This window comes from Panthera pardus, unplaced genomic scaffold (assembly GCF_024362965.1).
Source record: "Panthera pardus isolate Hobbes unplaced genomic scaffold, ASM2436296v1 HiC_scaffold_6, whole genome shotgun sequence".
Classification (NCBI taxonomy): Eukaryota; Metazoa; Chordata; class Mammalia; order Carnivora; family Felidae; genus Panthera; species Panthera pardus.
In genome coordinates, this window is record NW_026526991.1 from 77755172 (window position 1) to 77774342 (window position 19171).

Consider the following 19171-nt stretch of genomic DNA (forward strand, 5'->3'; position numbering starts at 1 on the left):
ACAAATGAGTGAAATCGTATGGTGTTTGTCTTTCTCTTATGTCACTTACCATTATACTCTGTAGCTCCATCTATGTTGTTGTGAATGGCAAGATTTCATTCTTTTTTTTTCTTATGTTTGAATAATATTCCATTGTATATATATATACCACATATTCTTTATCCATCTATCTATCACTGGATACTTGGGCTGCTTTCATAATTTGGCTATTGTAAATAATGCTACAGTAAACATGGGGGGGTATATATCTTTTTGAATTAGTGTTTTTGTATTCTTTGAGTAAATACCCAATAGTGTGATTATGGGATTGTAAGGTAGTTCTATTTCTAATTTTTTGAGGAACCTCCACACTGTCTTCCACAGTGGCTGCACCAATTTGCATTCCCACCGATAGTGCACGGGGGTTTCTTTTTCTCCACATCCTCGCCAACACTTGTTGTTTCTTGTGTTTTTTATTTTAGCCATTCTGACAGGTGCAGGTTGATATCGCATTGTAGTTTTGATTTGCATTTCCCTGATGATGAGTGTTACTTAGCATCTTTTCATGTGTCTATTTCCCATCTGTGTGTGTTGTCTTTGGAGAACATGTCTGTTCATGTGTTGTGTACTTTTTAAATTGGATTATTTGGTGTTTTGGGTGTTGAGTTGTATAAGTTCTTTATATATTTTGGATACTAACCCTTAATCAGATATGTCACTTACAGATATCTTTTCCCATTCAGTAGGTTGTCTTTTAGTTTGTTGGTTATTTCTTTTGCTGTGCAGAAATTTTTTACATTTATTTATTTATTTATGTGAGAAAGTGAGTGCAAGCACAAGGGACAGAGGGAGAGGGAGAGAGAATCCTAAGCAGGCTCCACTCTCACGGCTTGATCCCACAACTGTGGGGGAAATGTCAGGAGTTAGATGCTCAACTTATTGAGTCACCCACGCACGCCCCCCCCCCCCCGCATCTTTTGCTGTGCAGAAATTTTTTATTTGATGTAGTCCCAGTATTTATTTTTGCTTTTGTTTCCCTAACCTCAGGAGACATATCTACAAAAATGTTTTTATGGCCAGTGTCAGAGAAATTACTGCCTGTGCTCTCTTCTAGGATTGTAATGGTTTTAGCCCTCATATTTAAGTCCTTAATCCATTCTGAGTTAATTTTTGTGTGTGGTGTAAGAAAATGGTCCAGTTTGGGGAGCCTGGGTGGCTCAGTTGGTTGAATGTCTGACTTTGGCTCAGGTCGTGATCTCATGGTTTGGGGGTCAAGCCCCACATCAGGCTTTGCACTGACAGCATGGAACCTGCTTCAGATTCTCTCTGTCTTCCTCTCTTTTTCCCCTTCTCCTGCTTGCTCTGTCTCTGTCTCTCTCTCTCTCTAAAATGAATAAGCATTAAAAAGTTTTTTAAAAAAGTGGTCCAGTTTCATTTTTTTGCAAGTAGCTATCTGGTTTTCCCTACACCATTTGTTGAAGAGACTGTCTGTTTTCCCATTGCATATTCTTGGCTCCTTGTCAAAGATTAATTGACCATATAATCATGGCTTTGTTTCTGGGCTTTCCATCCTGTTCTATTGATCTATGTGTCCGTTTTTATGCTGATACCATATTGTTTTATTTTATTTTATTTTATTTTATTTTATTTTTTTAATTTTTTTTAATGTTTATTTATTTTTATTTTTGAGACAGAGAGAGACAGAGCATGAATGGGGGAGGGGCAGAGAGAGAGGGAGACACAGAATTGGAAGCAGGCTCCAGGCTCAGAGCCATCAGCCCAGAGCCCAACACAGGGCTCGAACTCACGGACCGTGAGATCGTAACCTGAACTGAAGTCGGACGCTTAAACGACTGAGCCACCCAGGCGCCCCAATACCATATTGTTTTAATTACTACAGGTTTTTAGTATAACTTGAAATCTGAAATTGTGATGTCTCCAGCTTTATTTTTCTTTTTCAAGAGTACTTTGGCTTCCTGGGACCTTTTGTGGTTCCATACAAATTTTAGGATTGTTCGTTGTAGTTCTCTGAAAAATGCTGTTGGTATTTTGATAGGGATTACATTACATCTGAAGATTGCTTTGGGTAGCATGGACATTTAAAAATATTTGTTCTTATCCTTGAACATAGGCTATCTTTTTATTTGTGTCATCTTTAATTTCTTTCCTCAGGGTTTTATGGTTTTCGGAGTACAGGTCTTTTACCTCCTTGGTTAAGTTTATTCCTAGGTATTTTATTATTTTTGGTATATTTGTAAATGAGATTGTTTTCTTAATTTCTCTTTCTGTTGCTTTATTATTAGTGTATAGAAATGCAACCAGTTTCTATACATTGGTTTTGTATCCTGCAACTCTACTGAATTCATTTATCAGTTCTAGCAGTTTTTTGGTGGAGTCTGAGTTTTCTATATATAGTATCTTGTCATCTGTAAACAGTGAAAAGTTGACTTCTTTCTTACCAATTTGGATGCCTTTTATTCCTCTTTCTTGTCTGATTGCTGTAGCTAAGTCTTCCAGTGCTCTGTTGAATAAAAGTGGTGGGAGTGGACATCCTTGTCTTGTTCCTGACCTTAGCAGAAAAACCCTCAGTTTTTCACTAATGAATATGATGTTAACTGGGTTTTTCATACATGGCCTTTATTGTATTTAGGTATATTTCTACAAACCTACTTAGTTGAGGGTTTTTATCACGAATGGATGTTGTACTTTGTCACATGCTTTTTCTGCTTCTGTAGAAATGATCGAATGGTTTTTATCTTTTCTCTTATTGATTCAGTGTATCACATTGGTTGATTTGTGCATTTTGAACCACTCTTTCATCCTGGGAATAAATCCCACTTGATCTTGGTGAATGATTTTTTTTTTTTTAATGTAGGATTCAGTTTGCTAATATTTTGTTCAGGATTTTTGCATCTGTGTTCATCAGAGATATTGGCTTGTAGTTCTTTTTTTTTGTAGTATCTTTATCTGGTTTTGGTTTTGGGGTAATGCTGGCTTCATAGACTGAATTTGGAAGTTTTCCTTCCTCTCTTGTTATTTTGGAGTAGTTTGAGAATAGGTATTAACTCTTTTTTCAGTGTTTGGTAGAATTCACCTATGAAGCCATCTGGTCCTGGACTTTTGTTGTTGGCAGTTTTGTTTTTGTTGTGGTTTTTTGTTGGTTGGTTGGTTGGTTTGGGGTTTTTTTTTGGTTTTTGGTTTTTGGTTTTTTTGAGTCTGGCTAGAGGTTTATCAATTTTGTTGATCTTTTCAAACAACCAGCTTCTGGTTTCATTGATCTGTTCTATTGATTTTTAGCTTTCTATTCCTTCCTTCCTTCCTTCCTTTCTTCCTTCCTTCCTTCCTTCCTTCTCTAATCTTTATTGTTTCCTTCCTTCTACTGGTTTTGGGTTTTGTTCTTTTTCTAGCTTCTTTAGATGTAAGGTTAGGTTGTTTATTTGAGATCTTTCTTGCTTCTTGAGGTAGGCCTATATTGCTATAAACTTCTTAGAACAGCTTTTGCTGCATCCCAAAGGTTTTGGACTATTGTGTTTTCATTTTCATTTATCTCAATGTAATTTTTTATTTCCCCTTTGATTTCTTAGTTGACCCATTTATTGTTTAGTAGTATGTTATTTAGCCTTAATGTATTTGTGCTGTGTCCAGATTTCTTCTTGTGGTTGATTTCTTGTTTCATAGTGTTGTGGTCAGAGAAGATGCATAGTATGACTTCAGTCGCTTTGAATTTTTGAGATTTGTTTTGTGGCCTAATATGTAATCTGTTGTGGAGAATTTCTGCTCCATGTCCACTTGAATGTGTATTCTGCTGTTTTAGGATAGAATGTTCTGAACATTTAACAACAGATATCTGTTAAATCCATCTAGTCCCATGTGTTATTCAAAGCCATTGTTTCCTTGTTGACTTTCTGTTTGGAAAACTAAGTGGGTATTAAAGTCCCTTACTATTATTATATTATTCTCTCTTCCTTTATGTTTGTTATTAACTGCTTTATGCATCTCCTATGTTGGATGCATAAATATTTACAGTTGTTGTATCTTCTTTTGTTGGATTGTCTGTTTATCATTGTGTAGTGTCCTTCTTTGTCTCTTGTTACAGTTTTTGTTTTAAAGTATATTTTGTCCAAAATAAGTATTACTATTCTGGTTTTCTTTTCAGTTCCATTTGTATTAATAAATATTTCTCCATCCCTTCATTTGCAATCTGCATGTGTCTTTAGATCTAAAATGAGTCTCTTGTAGGCAGCATATAGATGGGTCTTTTTTTTTTTTTAATCTACTCTGTCACTCTGTGTATTTTGATTGGAGCTTTTATTCAAATTATTCAAAGTAATTTCTGATATGTATGTATTTATTATCATTTTGTTACTTGTTTTATGTTTTTGTAGATCTTCTCTGTTCCTTTCTTCACTTGCTCTTTTCTCATGATTAGGCTTTCTTTAGTGATATGCTTGGATTCCTTTCCCTTTATTTTTGCATATGTATTACTGGTTTTTGATTTATGTTTAGCATTGGGTTTATATATAACATCTTCATATAACAGCCCATGGTAAGTTGACGGCTGCTTAGGTTTGAATCTCTTCTTTATTCTTCTTTCCCCATGTTTCTAGGTAAATGGTGTTATATTTTACATTCTTTTATGAGTCCCTTGACTGAATTTTACAGATATACTTATTTTTACTGCTTTTTGCTTCTCAATTTTTTTACTTTACTCTTACTTTTGGTCTTTGCTTTCCACTCAAAGAGTCCCCTTTAACATTTTTTATAGGACTGGTCTATTGGTTATGAATTCCTTTAACTTTTGTTTGTCTGGAAACTTTTTATATCTCCTTCTATTCTGAATGATAATCTCGCTGGATAGAGTATTCTTGGCTACCGATTTTTCCCTTTTAGCACTTGGAATATATCATTCCCTTCTGGCCTACAGAGTTTCTGCTGAAAAACCAGCTGATAGCCTTATGAGATTTCCCTTGTACGTAACTGCTTTCTTTTCTCTTGCTGCTTTTAAAATTCTCTGTCACTGCTTTTTGCCATTTTAATTACTAAGTGTCTTGGTGTGGATGGACATGTTTGAGTTGATTTTGTTGGGAAATCTCTGTGCCTCCTGGATTTGGATTTCTGTTTCCTTCTCCAGATTTGGTAAGTTTTCAGCTATTTCTTTAAATAAAATTTTTATCCCCTTTTCTGTCTCTTCTCCTTCTAGGATTCCTAAAATGTGAATGTTATTATGCTTGATGGAGTCGCTGAGTTTCCTAAGTCTATTCTTATTTTGCATAATTTTTTGTTTCTCTCACCTTCTCACCTGTTACTTTCATTTTGTCCATGTCTATGTGTCTGTTTTTATGTGTTAGGAAAGTCAGCTATGTCCCCTGCTCTTGAAAGTAGTGGCCTTATGAAGAAGTGGTTCTGTAGTGCCCTGCAGTACAGTGTTCCCTGTTTACCAGAACCTGGTGCTTAAGGGGTGTCTTTTGTGTGTGTTGTGGTTGAGTCGCTTTTTTCTTCAGTCTAGGTGTCTTTAGTGGCTCTTTGCCTATTGTGGGTAGAGTGTGGTCCCTGTCCTGTTAGTGGGCAAGTCTGAGGCTTGAGTTGAGTTAGATGAGGTGTTTGCCAGAGATGCAGTAGCAACAAACTGCAGGACACTTTCCCTGTGCTGTTCTCTGAGAAGCTTGCATTGGTGGGTAGAGCCTGTAGTCAGACCACATGTCTGCCCCCAGTCCACTGCAGTCTGTTTGTTATCTTTTTCTCTCCCTGGGAAGGAGTCATTTTGGAGTATCCCTGGCCCCTATCCAGGCTGCTTGCACACTACTGGGCCTGTGGCACTGCCCTGGATGGGCCCTGGCCAAGAGCATATTGATGGGGTGGGGGGTGGGGGGGGGGATGGGAGGGAGGTGGGGTGGGTGGAGTACGGACCCAGAATGTGCAGTGGGAGGGAGGGTAGTGGAGTTTGGTGTAAGCAAGTTAGGTAGTAAGTGGGCTGTGCTGGTTCCAGCAGGTAGTCTTATGTTTATTCTGGGGAGGGTGGGAAGAAAATGGCAGCTGCCAGTTCCTCTGTTCTTGGAGGAGTCTCCCAAGGATCTCTGTTCCTCCAGGACACCTCTGAGATGAATAAACTACTCTTCCTCCTGTATGCCCCAGGCGGTTTTTAAACTGCTGCTTCTAATAGGGGCACTTGTACCCCAATGTTTATAGCAGCACTCTCAACAATAGCCAAATTATGGAAGGAGCCTAAATGTCCATCAACTGATGAATGGATAAAGAAATTGTGGTTTATATTCACAACGGAGTACTACATGGCAATGAGAAAGAACGAAATATGGCCCTTTGTAGCAACGTGGATGGAACTGGAGAGTGTGATGCTAAGTGAAATAAGCCATACAGAGAAAGACAGATACCATATGTTTTCACTCTTATGTGGATCCTGAGAAACTTAACAGAAACCCATGGGGGAGGGGAAGGGAAAAAAAAAAAAAGAGGTTAGAGTGGGAGAGAGCCAAAGCATAAGAGACTCTTAAAAACTGAGAACAAACTGAGGGGTGATGGGGGGTGGGAGGGCACCTTTTGGGATGAGCACTGGGTGTTGTATGGAAACCAATTTGACAATAAATTTCATATATTGAAAAAAAATAAATAAACTGCTGCTTCTATGCTGTATCCCCAGGGGCTATTTTTGTACCAGCTTTTTTTTTTTTTTTAAGTTTATTTATTTAGTTAGAGAGAGAGAAAGTGCTTGGATTTGCATGTGTGCACAAGTGGGGGAGAGGCAGAGAGAGAATCCCAGGTGGACTCGGGCTCATGAACCATGAGATCATGACCTGAGCCATAGTCACATGCTTAACTGAGCCACCCAGGTGCCCTGTTGTGCTGTCTCTTTAAAGGCAGGGACTCAGTATCCTTTCACCCGCCTTGCTTTCCTTCCTTATTTTTAAAATTCCAGGTTTGAAGTCCTGCTGGTTGTAAGAACTCACAAAATTCAGATCCTCTGGTTTTTTTACTTTTTAATTTATTTTTTATTTTTTATTTTATTTTTTATGAATATAACTTATTGTCAAATTGGCTTGCATACAACACCCAGCGCTCATCCCAACAAGTGCCCTCCTCAATGCCCATCACCCATTTCCCCCTCTCCTCCACCCTCCCCATCTACCTTCAGTTTATTCTCTGTATTAAGAGTCTCTTGTGGTTTGCCCCCCTCCCTCGCTGTTTGCAACTACTTTTTCCCCCTTCCATTCCCCCATGGTCTTCTGTTAAGTTTCTCAAGTTCCACATATGAGTGAAAACATGATATCTGTCTGTCTCTGACTTATTTCACTCAGCATAATACCTTTCGGTTCCATCCATGTTGCTGCAAACGGCATGATTTCATCCTTTCTCATTGCCAAGTAGTATTCCATTGTATATATAAACCACATCTATTTTTATCCATTCATCAGTTGATAGACATTTAGGCTCTTTCCATAATTTGGCTGGCCTTCTGGTTTTCAAAGCCAACTGTTACAGGGATTTATCTTCCCTATAAAGGCTCCTCCATGTGAGGGTCTGTTTTTTTCCCCTCTCCACCCCCTTGACTCCCTGCAGGCTGCTTTAGCTCCTTACTGCATTTCTACCCTACCTACCCTCCTCAGTATGGTCTCTACTCTGCATTTAGTTGTGGAGACTGTTATGTAGTCTTCGGGTAATTTTCTGGGTTATTTACATAACCATGTAAGTGTTACCTGGTTGTATCAATGGGATGAGGTGAACTTAGGGTCCTCCTACTCCACCGTCTTCCAGTAATAATTTTAATTTATAATTTCAGTACAGTTATAATCACAGATCTTAAATTCTTATTAAACAACCTTTAAACTACTATAAAACTATCCTGAAATTTGTATAAACAGGATAAAAGTCTTCCCACAAAGTCAGTAGCAGTCTCATTCTTTCAACTAGCCCATGTTCTTAATTATTCACTTACTTACTAGCAAATGGTCCTTGAATTTATATTCTACTGGACACTGTGTACGCCCTGGGGATTCAGTAGTAAACAAGATACAACTTTTATCCTCATAGAGCTAAAGGCTTTTCTAGAAGAAATGCCTATAAACTTAGATCTGAAGGGAGGCCAGGAATTTACAGGTGAGATGTAGGGGTGGGTTGGTGGGGGCACTACCAGAGGAAATATCTGTAGCAGAACAACATAGGTAAAAGTTGGCTAATTTCAAAGAATATTGTACATATGGTGAGCAGCTATTAATTTCTTCATGCCTGGAGTACAGAATATAAAGGATATGGAAAATCCTGTGGGAAGGGTTAAGACATAAGCACTCAGATTGTGAAAAATTTTGAAAATCTGTTAAGGAATTTGAGATTTATCCTTAGGATGATGAAGCACTATTGAAAAGTTTCAAAAGAGAGTATATCACATTTGTATTTAGAAAGATTTCTTGGCTGCATTATGGAGTAAGAGTTGGTGGGAAATAAGCTTGGGGGCAGTTAGGACAGTGATAACATGTGTAGTAACTCAGATGAGAGATGAAATTGGATCAGACTCTAGCAGTGGCAGTGGGGATGGGGAGAATTAAATAGATTTTTTGAAAATAGGAGGTTAAATCAGTAGGGTGAAGTATTTGATTAGATGTGGGGAATAAGAGGGAAAGAGGAATCCAGGATGACTAGCTGTCCGGCTTGAGCCATTGGATCAGTGGTTGTTATTACTCACTGAGCTAGAGAAATTACCAGGTAGGGCTTTGGAAGTGATTCCCTCTTTGGTCTGTAAGAACTCTTATGAGTCCAAGAATTTGTGATTCTTGACTAAGAAAACGTATTCTGTTTCCTGCAGATTAGACTATTTTCACTGCTACTCACTTAAAATTGGGAAGGAAGTAAATATGTCATTTCCAGGATATCCATATCTTTGGCTACTCACAGACTTCAAAATAATAGTTAAGATTCATTGTAAGAGTTCGTTGGTTTATTTGTTAGAGAGAATGCTGTTTTCTATAGGTAGTGTATAATTTTGTCTTGTTATATATATAACTTAGTTATATATAATCTTTTATTGTCAATACAATCCATTGTTAAGTAACTTACAAAGTAGCTATAATGATGACAGAGCCATTGTTGTCAAGGGTGACAACATAAATATAATGTCTAACCTAATAAATGTTAAAATATTTAACAACTCAATTGCCAGTTGGAATACAAAATGGTACACTTTGGAAGACAGTTTGACAGTTTCTTACAAAAGTAAACACACTTTACTGTCTGATACAGAAATCATACTCCTTGGTATTTACCTAAAAGAGTTGAAAACCTATACCACATGAAAATCTATACCACATAAAAACCTAAGCACAGATGTTTATAGTAGCTGTATTCATAATTGCCAAAACTTGGAAGCTTGGAAGCGTTGTTTCCAAGATGCTCTTCGGTAGGTAAATGGATAAAAAGACTATGATACATCCATGCAGTGGAATACTATTCAGTGCCAAAGAGAAATGAGCTACCAAGACATGAAAAGACATGGAAGAACCTTAGATGCATATTACTAAGTGAAAGAAACCAAGCTGAAAAGGCTATATATGTGTTATATGATTCCAGCTATATGACTTTATGGAAAAGACAGAAAATGGAGACACTAAAGAGATTAAGTGGTTGCTTCGGGTTAGGGGCAGAGAGGGGTATTCGAATAGGTAGAGAACAGGATTTTTAGGACAGTGAAACTCTTCTGTACGATACTATAAATAGTAGATACATGTCATTACAAATTTGTTAAAACTCTGAGATCACCAAGAGTGAACCCTATTATAAATTATGGGCTTTGGGTGATGATATATGGATCATCTTCTTCCAGGGTTACCTTTTATTCAGAGGTACACACAGACACACATACATAAATATTTTTTTGTGGCTTTTACAATATTTGTTAGAAATACTGCTTATATTGTTTTATATTAGTAACTATAGGGCATTTCTTCCAACTACAAATCAGTCCTGAATAATAGATTCATGTTATTGAAGGGTTGAGTGGCTTTTTTTTTTTTAATGAAAAATTGATGTAAGCAAATGGAGAACTAACTCTACAAGTCAAGAATGCTGTTAGGCATGCTGCTGTCATGCTCACTTCTCCTAACATTTGAAGGAGAATTTTGAAAATACCCTTTATGATTGATAACAGCCACTGGGAAAAAACAGTATGGAGGTTTCTCAAAAAATTAAAAATAGAAATACCATATGATCTAATAATCCCACTACTGGGTATTTACCTAAAGACCACAAAAACACTAATTCAGAAAGATCTATGGGGGCGCCTGTGTGGCTCAGTTGGTTAAGCGGCCAACTTCGGCTCAGGTCATGCTCTCGCGGTCCGTGAGTTCGAGCCCCGCGTCGGGCTCTATGCTGACAGCTCAGAGCCTGGAGCCTGTTTCAGATTCTGTGTCTCCCTCTCTCTCTGACCCTCCCCCGTTCATGCTCTGTCTCTCTCTGTCTCAAAAATAAATAAACGTTAAAAAAAATTTTTAGAAAGATCTATGTATGCCTATGTTTATTGCAGCATTACTTACAGTAGCCAAGATAATGGAAACAACCTAAGTGTCTGTCAGTAGACAAATGGATAAGGAAGATGTGGTGTGTATATACCATGGACACACACAGACACAACCATAGAAAAGAGATCATGCTGTTTGCGACCATATGGATGGACCTAGAGGGTATTAAGTTGAATGAAACAAGTCAGGGAAAGACAAATACCATATGATTTTACTCATGTGGAATCTAAAAAACAAATGAATAAACAAACAAAAGGCAGACTCAGACCTATAAATACAGAGAACAAATTGATGGTTGCCAGAGGAGAGGGGAGTGTGGGGATAAAGGGGATTGGGAGATACATGCTTCCAGTTAGGGAAGGAGTAAGTCACAGGAATAAATGGCACAATATAGGGAATATAGTCAGTGGTATTGTAACAGTGTTGTATGGTGGCAGGTGGTAGCTACACTTGTGAGCATAGGATAGAATTGTCCAATCACTATGTCGTATACCTGAAACTACTGTAACACTGTGTGTCACTATACTCAAAACAATTTTTTTTAAAGAATAGAATCTTTATGATAGTTAATATTTTTAAAACATAACTTCACTTATCACTGCCATATTCCTTTATGAAAAAAAGAAAAACTAGTTTACCCACGGTCATACAAAGCTTAGTTATCTATATGTATGCTCCAGAAACGAACAGCTAAGATTCTCCATGTTATGAGGATATTGAACTTTGTTTATTACAGAAAACACTTTGTATGCTAGAAGGAATTTCTTTCATTGCATTTTGTTTTTCTCCGCCTTTATTTATTTATTTATTTATTTATTTATAATTTTTTTAAATATTTATTTTTGAGAGAGAGAAAGTGTGAGCAGGGGAGGATCAGAGAGAGAGGGAGGCACAGAATCCGAATCAGGCTCCAGGCTCCGAGCTGTCAGCACAGAACCCAACACGGGGCTTGAACTCACAAACCGTGAGATTGTGACGTGTGCCAAAGTTAGAGACTTAACCGACTGAGCCACCCAGGTGCCCCTTTCTCAGCCTTTTTTAAAGAGAAGGAAGAGTCCAAAGGAATAGAGAAAGAAGAGGTAGTCTGAAGGACATACGAGGAGTTCAAATTAGAATACATTGTGGGGTGCCTGGGTGGTCAGTCAGTTGAGCGTCTGACTTCAGCTCAGGTCATGATCCCTGTGGTTCATGAGTTCAAGCCCCACGTTGGGCTCGCTGGGGTCAGCTTGTGAATGTGGAATCTGCTTTGAATCCTCTGTCCCCCTCTCTTTTTGCCCCTCCCCCACGTGCGTGCTCACTCTCAAAAGATAAAACATTTTTAAAAAGCATATAGAATATGTTGGCTTTTAACAGCCTGTGGTAAAGATTTCCCATAGTACTTGAAAATGTTGACCTGGAGCGAAGAGTGATTAGGCTAAAGATATATATTTGGAAGTCATTAATGTAGGTGGTAGTGTGAACTGTGGACTGTAACATGTAGAGTAAGAAAAAATGAACAAGGACAGAACCCAATGGAACACAAATATGTAGGGAGCAACAAAAGAGAAACCCATGGAGATAACTGAAAGCAAGCTCCCTTGATAACTGCTCAGTTCTTAAGAATTGGTAGAGAAGAGAGAAGACCAACTTGGATATGAGCAGCTGAACTTTCCAATCCCAAATCTTATTGGGGATCTCACCAGTCATTGCTGCTACGGCTATGCTGGTCTTGCCGAGTACAGCTTGTTCTTCCTGCACTGGACTCTCTTATTTCTTATAGCTGAAAACAGTAACACTTCACAAAATACTTAAAGATGATAGAAGGAAATCATAAATGGAAAGTGACATTAACCAGCTTAGGAAAATATCAGTGTGACTGCTCTTATTACTCATAGAATCACTTGGCCCCTTGGGACTCTTTAGAGAGTTGTGTTCTTTCCCTGATAGAGGTTTGCCTCCTTGCTGAAACCAAGATCTGCTTCCACATGGAAGATATTTATTTTTTTCCCAAAAGTGAGGAGAGTTGTTAGGCACATTTGGACTGCTCGTAGTCTAGGCTCAAGGTAATGAAGTCTAGAGAGAAGAGTTTCTTCTTCATGTCAGTCTAAGTTCGATCTTTCATGGTTTCTTTTCATGTCATGAGGTGTATTTTCCCAAGCTGATTAACAATGGCACTGTCCATCCACCTCCTTTGAGGGAGACAATACTCTACTCACAAGGGTATAACCTTAGTCTGTGAAGCCACACAAGTGACCATCTCAGAATATATTTGTCCAACAAAGGAATAAGGGCTAGGACCCTCCGTTTCTGTCCTTATGGGCTTTTCCAGAGGCTGCTTGGGCTTTCTGACAGCACTGTATGTAGCTACACTCTAAGGGCATGTATTCCAAGAGAGTGAGGTGGAAATGCATGGCACTTTTCATATGATTAAGCCTTGGAAACCACAGTCTCACTTCTGCTATAGGCTTTCATTTGAGACAGTCATGAGGCCCTACCAGGTTTAAGGACTAGTCATGAGATTAAGCCCCGCATCAAACTCCACATTGAGCATGAAGCCTGCTTAGGAGTCTCTCTTTCCCTCTCTGTCTCTGTCACTCCCTTGCTCACACACACACTCTCTCTCTCAAAGAAATAAACATTAAAAAAATACTTGTTGACAAAAGAAAAAGAGGGACAGAGAGAAGAGAGAGAATGACATGAATTAGAAGGGGAGTTCAGTGTACAGTGTATGGCAGGGAGACCAGTTAGTTAGGAAACTGTAGCAAGATTCTGAGTCTGGCTTGAAGCTCAGAATTCACAAATAGCAGTGAAGATGGAAAGGAAACCCTGATTTGGAGGGATGTTAAGGAGGTATAAACTGCAAAATTTAGTGATTATTTGAATATGGAAGGAAAGGAGATGGGTCCAAATGGAGGAAGAAGAGAACCAGATAGTACTCTGAGTTCTGGAGTAAAAACAGTGAATATGAGTCTCTTGATAGGATTGCTTTTAGTGTTGATTTTTTTCTTCATGGATGAATAAGTAGATAGCAGTACTTAGTAACTACATGAATTGTGGCACTGTTAACAGAGGAAAAGCTTCATGGGAGAGGAATTCAGTTTCCAAGTGTTAAGTAAAGGCTGCTGGTAACTGAAACAGGTGAGCAAGATTCTTGGTGGATAGTAGGAATTGTGATTTGAAACTCAGGGCTTGAGATCATCTTGAGGGTTTTCTTTTATGTTTGTCTGATGGAGGGAGGAAGACCTTGTTTTTCCTATAGGGAAGAGAAAAATTCCACTCTTCGCTCTCATTTTTAGCCTTGATTGTTTTCTGTTAATTTTGAAAACTTTAGGAAGTTATTAAAATTTTTTTTTCTCTCTACCATAGATGATGTGACTTAACTTTTTAAAATATGCTAGACAGTAGCTTTGGGAATCATAGCCTCTGGGAAGGTCCTTGTTATCTGGCAGGTCACGTTGTCTTCGTCCTAGAATATGTGGATCATAATTTCATAGTTCTGTGCTATCCCTTGATACCATTTTAAGAATTAGAGTCCATGCAGTTCATTTTAAATTTTTACAGAATTAAAAAAAAAAATTTATGGGGCGCCTGGGTGGCTCAGTCGGTTAAGCGTCCGACTTTGGCTCAAGTCATGATCTCGCGGTTCGTGAGTTCAAGCCCCGCGTCAGGCTCTTTGCTGATGGCTCAGAGCCTGGAGCCTGTTTCGGATTCTGTGTCTCCCTCTCTCTCTGCCCCTCCCCCGTTCATGCTCTGTCTCTCTCTGTCTCAAGAATAAATAAACGTTAAAAAAAAATTTATGTATTTTTGAGAGACAGAGCATAAGCAGGAGGGGGGCAGAGAGAGAGGAAGACACAGAATCCAAAGCAGGTTCCAGGCTGCATACTGTCAGCACAGAGCCTGATGCAGGACTGAAACCCATGAACTGCAAGATCATGACCTGAGCCAAAGTCAGCTGCTTAATCGACTGAGCCACCCAGGTGTCCCTAATTTTTTTTTTAATGTTTATTTGTTTTTTTTGAGAGAGAGACCGAGTGTGAGCAGGGGAGGGGCAGAGAGAGAGGGAGACACAGAATCTGAAGCAGGCTCCAGGCTCTGAGCTGTCAGCACCGAGCCCGATGCGGGGCTCGAACTCACGAACCTGTGAGATCATGACCTGAGCCGAAGTCGGATGCTTAACCAACTAAGCCACCCAGGCATCCCATGCAGTTCATTTTAATTGTTTTTAACATTTATTTATTTTTGAGAGACAGACCACAAGTGGGGGAGGGGCAGAGAGGGAGGGAGACCCAGAACCTGAGACAGGCTCCAGGCTCTGAGCTGTCAGCACAGACTCCCACATGGGGCTCAAACTCAGGAACTGTGAGATCATGCCCCCCATGCAGTTCATTTTAAAGCCTCAATATTCTAGCTAACACTTAGCATGTTAGAGGAGGGCCTTGAGGGCCTTTGGATAAAAGTGCATACTGATGAAGAGACTCTGAGGTCACTCTTACTTAGCAACATTCACATCAGCACAGCCATTCTAGCTGCAAGAAAAACTCCAAGTAATTGTTGGAATAATAATGCTTCTGCTTGATTCTTATAGGAAGATTTTGTTTCTCAGTGAATTTTAGTAACATTTTTTTGCCCTATCTTGCTCATATGATAATAATTTCATAGACGGTGAGGTAGGGGAGCATTAGTAAATCACATATACTCCTTTTCCTACTTTGTAATGTGTATCTTTCCTTTAGAGAACTTTGTTGATTTCTTATGCAGGTTTTTTTTTTTTTTTTTTTTTTTTTTTTTTTAAAGAGGGTACGAGGAAGAAAGTGGTATTCTTGTATATGTCTATTGGTATCCCTGTGTAAACTAAACTGAGTTACTGGTTTCTGACTCCTTATAAAAATTTTGGGGGGGAGAGTATTGGCAGCAAAAAGTAATGAATGGAAATGAAGGGAAAAATCTAGGTTGGCTCTGAGCAAATAACTGCTTCTTTGAGTCATACAGCAGAAATATTTCAGTTTGAATCATCTTAGAACTCTAGCCCTATAGTGTTACTTGTCAGTTATAAATATTTTAATGCTAGGAGCCTTTCTTTTGTTCCTGGAAACAAAGGGTGGCTCTCCCAATGTCATTTTACCAGAGAATAAGTTCTTTAGCAATAGGGAAGATTTGTTTTATATTGTATAACATGCAGCATCAAATAATAACATTAATATGCTTTCTCAGAAATACATTACATAAATGATCCTCATATAAGTTAGATGTCAATACTAATGTGTTGTTGTTATATAATCTGTATTTTATGTATGAGGAAACCTTTGCTCAAAGAAATTATGATTTGCCCTAAATTACTAGAACCCAGGATATTCACATAGAACTAGAGCCTTGTTTTCTTGGCTATAATTATTATTTGAAAATCACTGTTATATTTTTCAGAGTAATAAAAATCACTTACTAAGCACTGTTTTTTTGATGACTAACCTAAAAATTATGGACCCATTTCTCTTATAGGGTTTTATAATATCAGTTACAGTACTTAAGTGATTAAAGTTTTTTTCTTGTTTCACATTTTATTAAAAAAGGAAAAGTATGAAAAGCATGGCTTAGAAGCAGAGTGCTTTGTTTATTCATCATTATCAGAGGACTCTAGGTCTCAAATTAATTGCAAAGGTTATTTTTGCAAATAATCTGCCTACTGTGTTCTGTGTTTGGTGATAGAAGGCACAGTGCCTAATAAGAATTTGTTTGCTCTCTGTCCTAGGTTCCTGGCACAGATCTCCTAGAAGCCTGGGAATTTCCTGAGTAGTAAGAGCATTATCCTAGTGAAGTAACTAATGAAGCGCCCCTAGATAGCTTCAGAATAGGGGCTAGTTACCAGAGGACTTGAGCCATCCAGGCCTCTGGGGAAGAGAGGAGGTTGGAGATTTGAGTTCAGTCACATGGCCAGTGATTGAATCAGCCCTGCCTATGTAATGAGGCCCACTAGAAACTCTAGATACCGGGGCTCCTGGGTGACTCAGTCAGTTGAGCATCCAACTCTTGGTTTTGGCTCCGGTCATGATCTTGCAGTTTGTAAGATCGAGCTCTGTGTTGGACCTGTGGCTGACAGTGCAGAGCCTGCTTAGGATTCTCTCTCTCTCCCTGTCTCTCTCTCTGTCCCTCCTCCTCTCCCCACCTCTTCTTCTCTCTCAAAATAAATAAACATTTTTTTTTTAAACCCTCTAAATACCAAAGCTTAGTGCAGCTTTTTGGTTGATGGACACATTGTTGTGTATGTGTAGTGGTGGTGAGTGACATACCCTGATTCTACTGGAGAGACCATGAAAGCTCTGCATTCCCTCTAAGACTTCACCCTGTGTGTGTCTTCATTTGGTTCTTAGGATTTGTATCACTTGCAATCAAACTGCAGTCATAAGTATAGTGCTTTCCTGAGTTCTGTGAGTCGCTCTAGTGAATTATCAAACCTGATAGTCATGGGAACACCCCAGATGTATAGCCACTATGTCAGAAGGGCTAGTGGGCTAGGGACCTCTGAAGTAAGGGCTGTCTTAGTGGGGTCCATGCCCTTTAACAGGTAACATCTGTGCCAACTTCAGATGGTTAGTAACAGATTAAATTATGTAAATTGGAGTTGAAACAGAATAACTGTGTTGTATACTCTTTTGGCTCCCAGTGAATGAACTTCAGTAATTGAAGTGTATTTGGTGTTAGCTAAATATAGCATGGCTCTTTAATTTTGATGTAATCAATAATGAAGTATGTTTTGAATTTTTATCGCTTCTTGGCCTTTTGGCTAAGATCAAGTGTAGTATCTGTTCTTATCAGTGAATTTCTTAGAAATTCAAAATTTACTAAGTTGATGTTGATATGCTTATGTTAATATCTTAAACTCTTAAGATTACCAGGATTTATGTCTCTTTAACTGATTTTTATTCCTCAGTAGGGTCTATGAATTTTCAGAGATCCCTTCAGCTTCTTTTGCTTGATTCCCTTTGTGACCAGCAACTTAGACCTGCAGGATCGCTGACTAGATTTAGAAGTTGTGTATTTAGAAAGGCTAACAGGACCATCATGGGTTAAAACCTTGGTCTTGATTAATAGCTTAGTAGTGAGTATATGGCTTCTATGAAAGGTAAGAGCATCCATAAAAAATGGGCAAATTCTCCTCCCATGTTTAAAGAACTGCATTTATTATGTATTTGAGCACACTGAAAAGCAATCTAGAGAATTACCAAGGAAGAGAAGACACAGTATAGTCAGGGACTGGTATCATAGTAAGAAGATCAACAGTAACACAAATAAAAACTCAGGGTAATCCAGAAACATATAAATAGCTAATTGCTATCACAACAACACAAACTGTCAATGGCTTGAGACAGTAAAAGTTTATTTCTCTTTTATTGTTTAATCTAATGTAGGCCAGGGTGGGAGGGGCTCTTTTGTAGAGACATTCAGTGACCGAAGTTTTCTTCCATTGTGTGACCTTCTCATTTTTTTAAGGCCTCATCTCCATTTGCCTTTAGCTGATGGATGGCAAAGGACAGACAGGTTATGTGCCTCAGCCTGGAAGTGACACACATCACTTCTGCTCATATTTCATTGGCAAGAACTAGTGATTTGGCCCTCACCCAGATGCAAGGATATTGACAAAGAGAGAATATGGATGTTGGTGAGCACCTGAAGGCTGTCACAGATCCAGAACCAGTAGTGGCTGCACACTGGTGCAGCATGGCTTATCCAAGTGAGAATGCTTTGGGGCCATTTCTAGGAGTACCAGGAGGAAAAAATGTAATGGAGAGAATGTAGTTTTCAAGGGATTCAGTATCCTGTTTATAACCTTATGAGGATAAAGTAGGTAACCTGTATGCTGGGGATAGAAAGTATGGTTACCTGGGCAGTACAACCTGCATCAGCCCCATAATAGCATATGGAATGGGCAAAGTCTGCTCTCTATTGTGGCATTGGGAAGGGAAGATAGGAGAATGAGAGCTCTCCGGAGGACTGGACTGTACTAATCAGTCCTGTCCGCAGCATCAGTCACTGTGCCTGGCTCAGTGTAGGCATTCTGGATATGTTACTTGAATGAGTTAATACCTCTTTGTCCTTAAACAAACAAAACCCTTTCCCTCCCTTGTTCTCCTTCAGTATTTTCCATTTCTCATGTTTCCAGGAAAACTCTCCAGAAGGCTTATTTATACTCTCTGCCTCTACTTCCTCTCTTTGCATTGTTTCTTGGAACAACTCCACACAACTTTTTACTCCCACTACTCCACAGAAATCTCCTCAAGGTCACCAGTGATTTCCATGCCGTCAACTCTCTCCTTGTTAAAACATTGTCTTTACTTGGCTTCTGTGATACCCATGCTTCTGGTCTTTCTGTTTCATCACTGGCTGCATTTTTCATTTACCTTTTTGCCAGTTCCTCATTCTCTTCCTAACCTCTTAACGTTTATTCTTGAGCCTCCCAGGGCTGTGACCCCAGCCTCTCTTCATTTATATTCATTTCCTCAGTGATCTTATCCAGCCCTGTGATGTCCAATACCATCTATTTGATACTGAATTTTCTAACTTTTCCCTGAATTTTAAATTCTGATTTCTAAATGCTGACTGAAAAATTTCACTTGGATAACTAAGAGGCATCATAGACTTAATATATCCCAAACTGAATTCTTTATTCCAGCCTTCCAACCCTTCAGTAAGACCCTCTC

The 19171-nt window shown here is 38.8% G+C and overlaps 1 protein-coding gene and 1 pseudogene across 9 annotated transcripts in view; both read left to right on the forward strand.

Moving 5' to 3' along the window:
- Positions 1 to 19171, forward strand: part of DENND5B (DENN domain containing 5B) — a 183581-nt gene that overhangs the window by 50490 nt on the left and 113920 nt on the right. The window lies entirely within an intron of this gene.
- LOC128775228 (U2 spliceosomal RNA) lies at positions 17237 to 17440 on the forward strand (annotated as a pseudogene).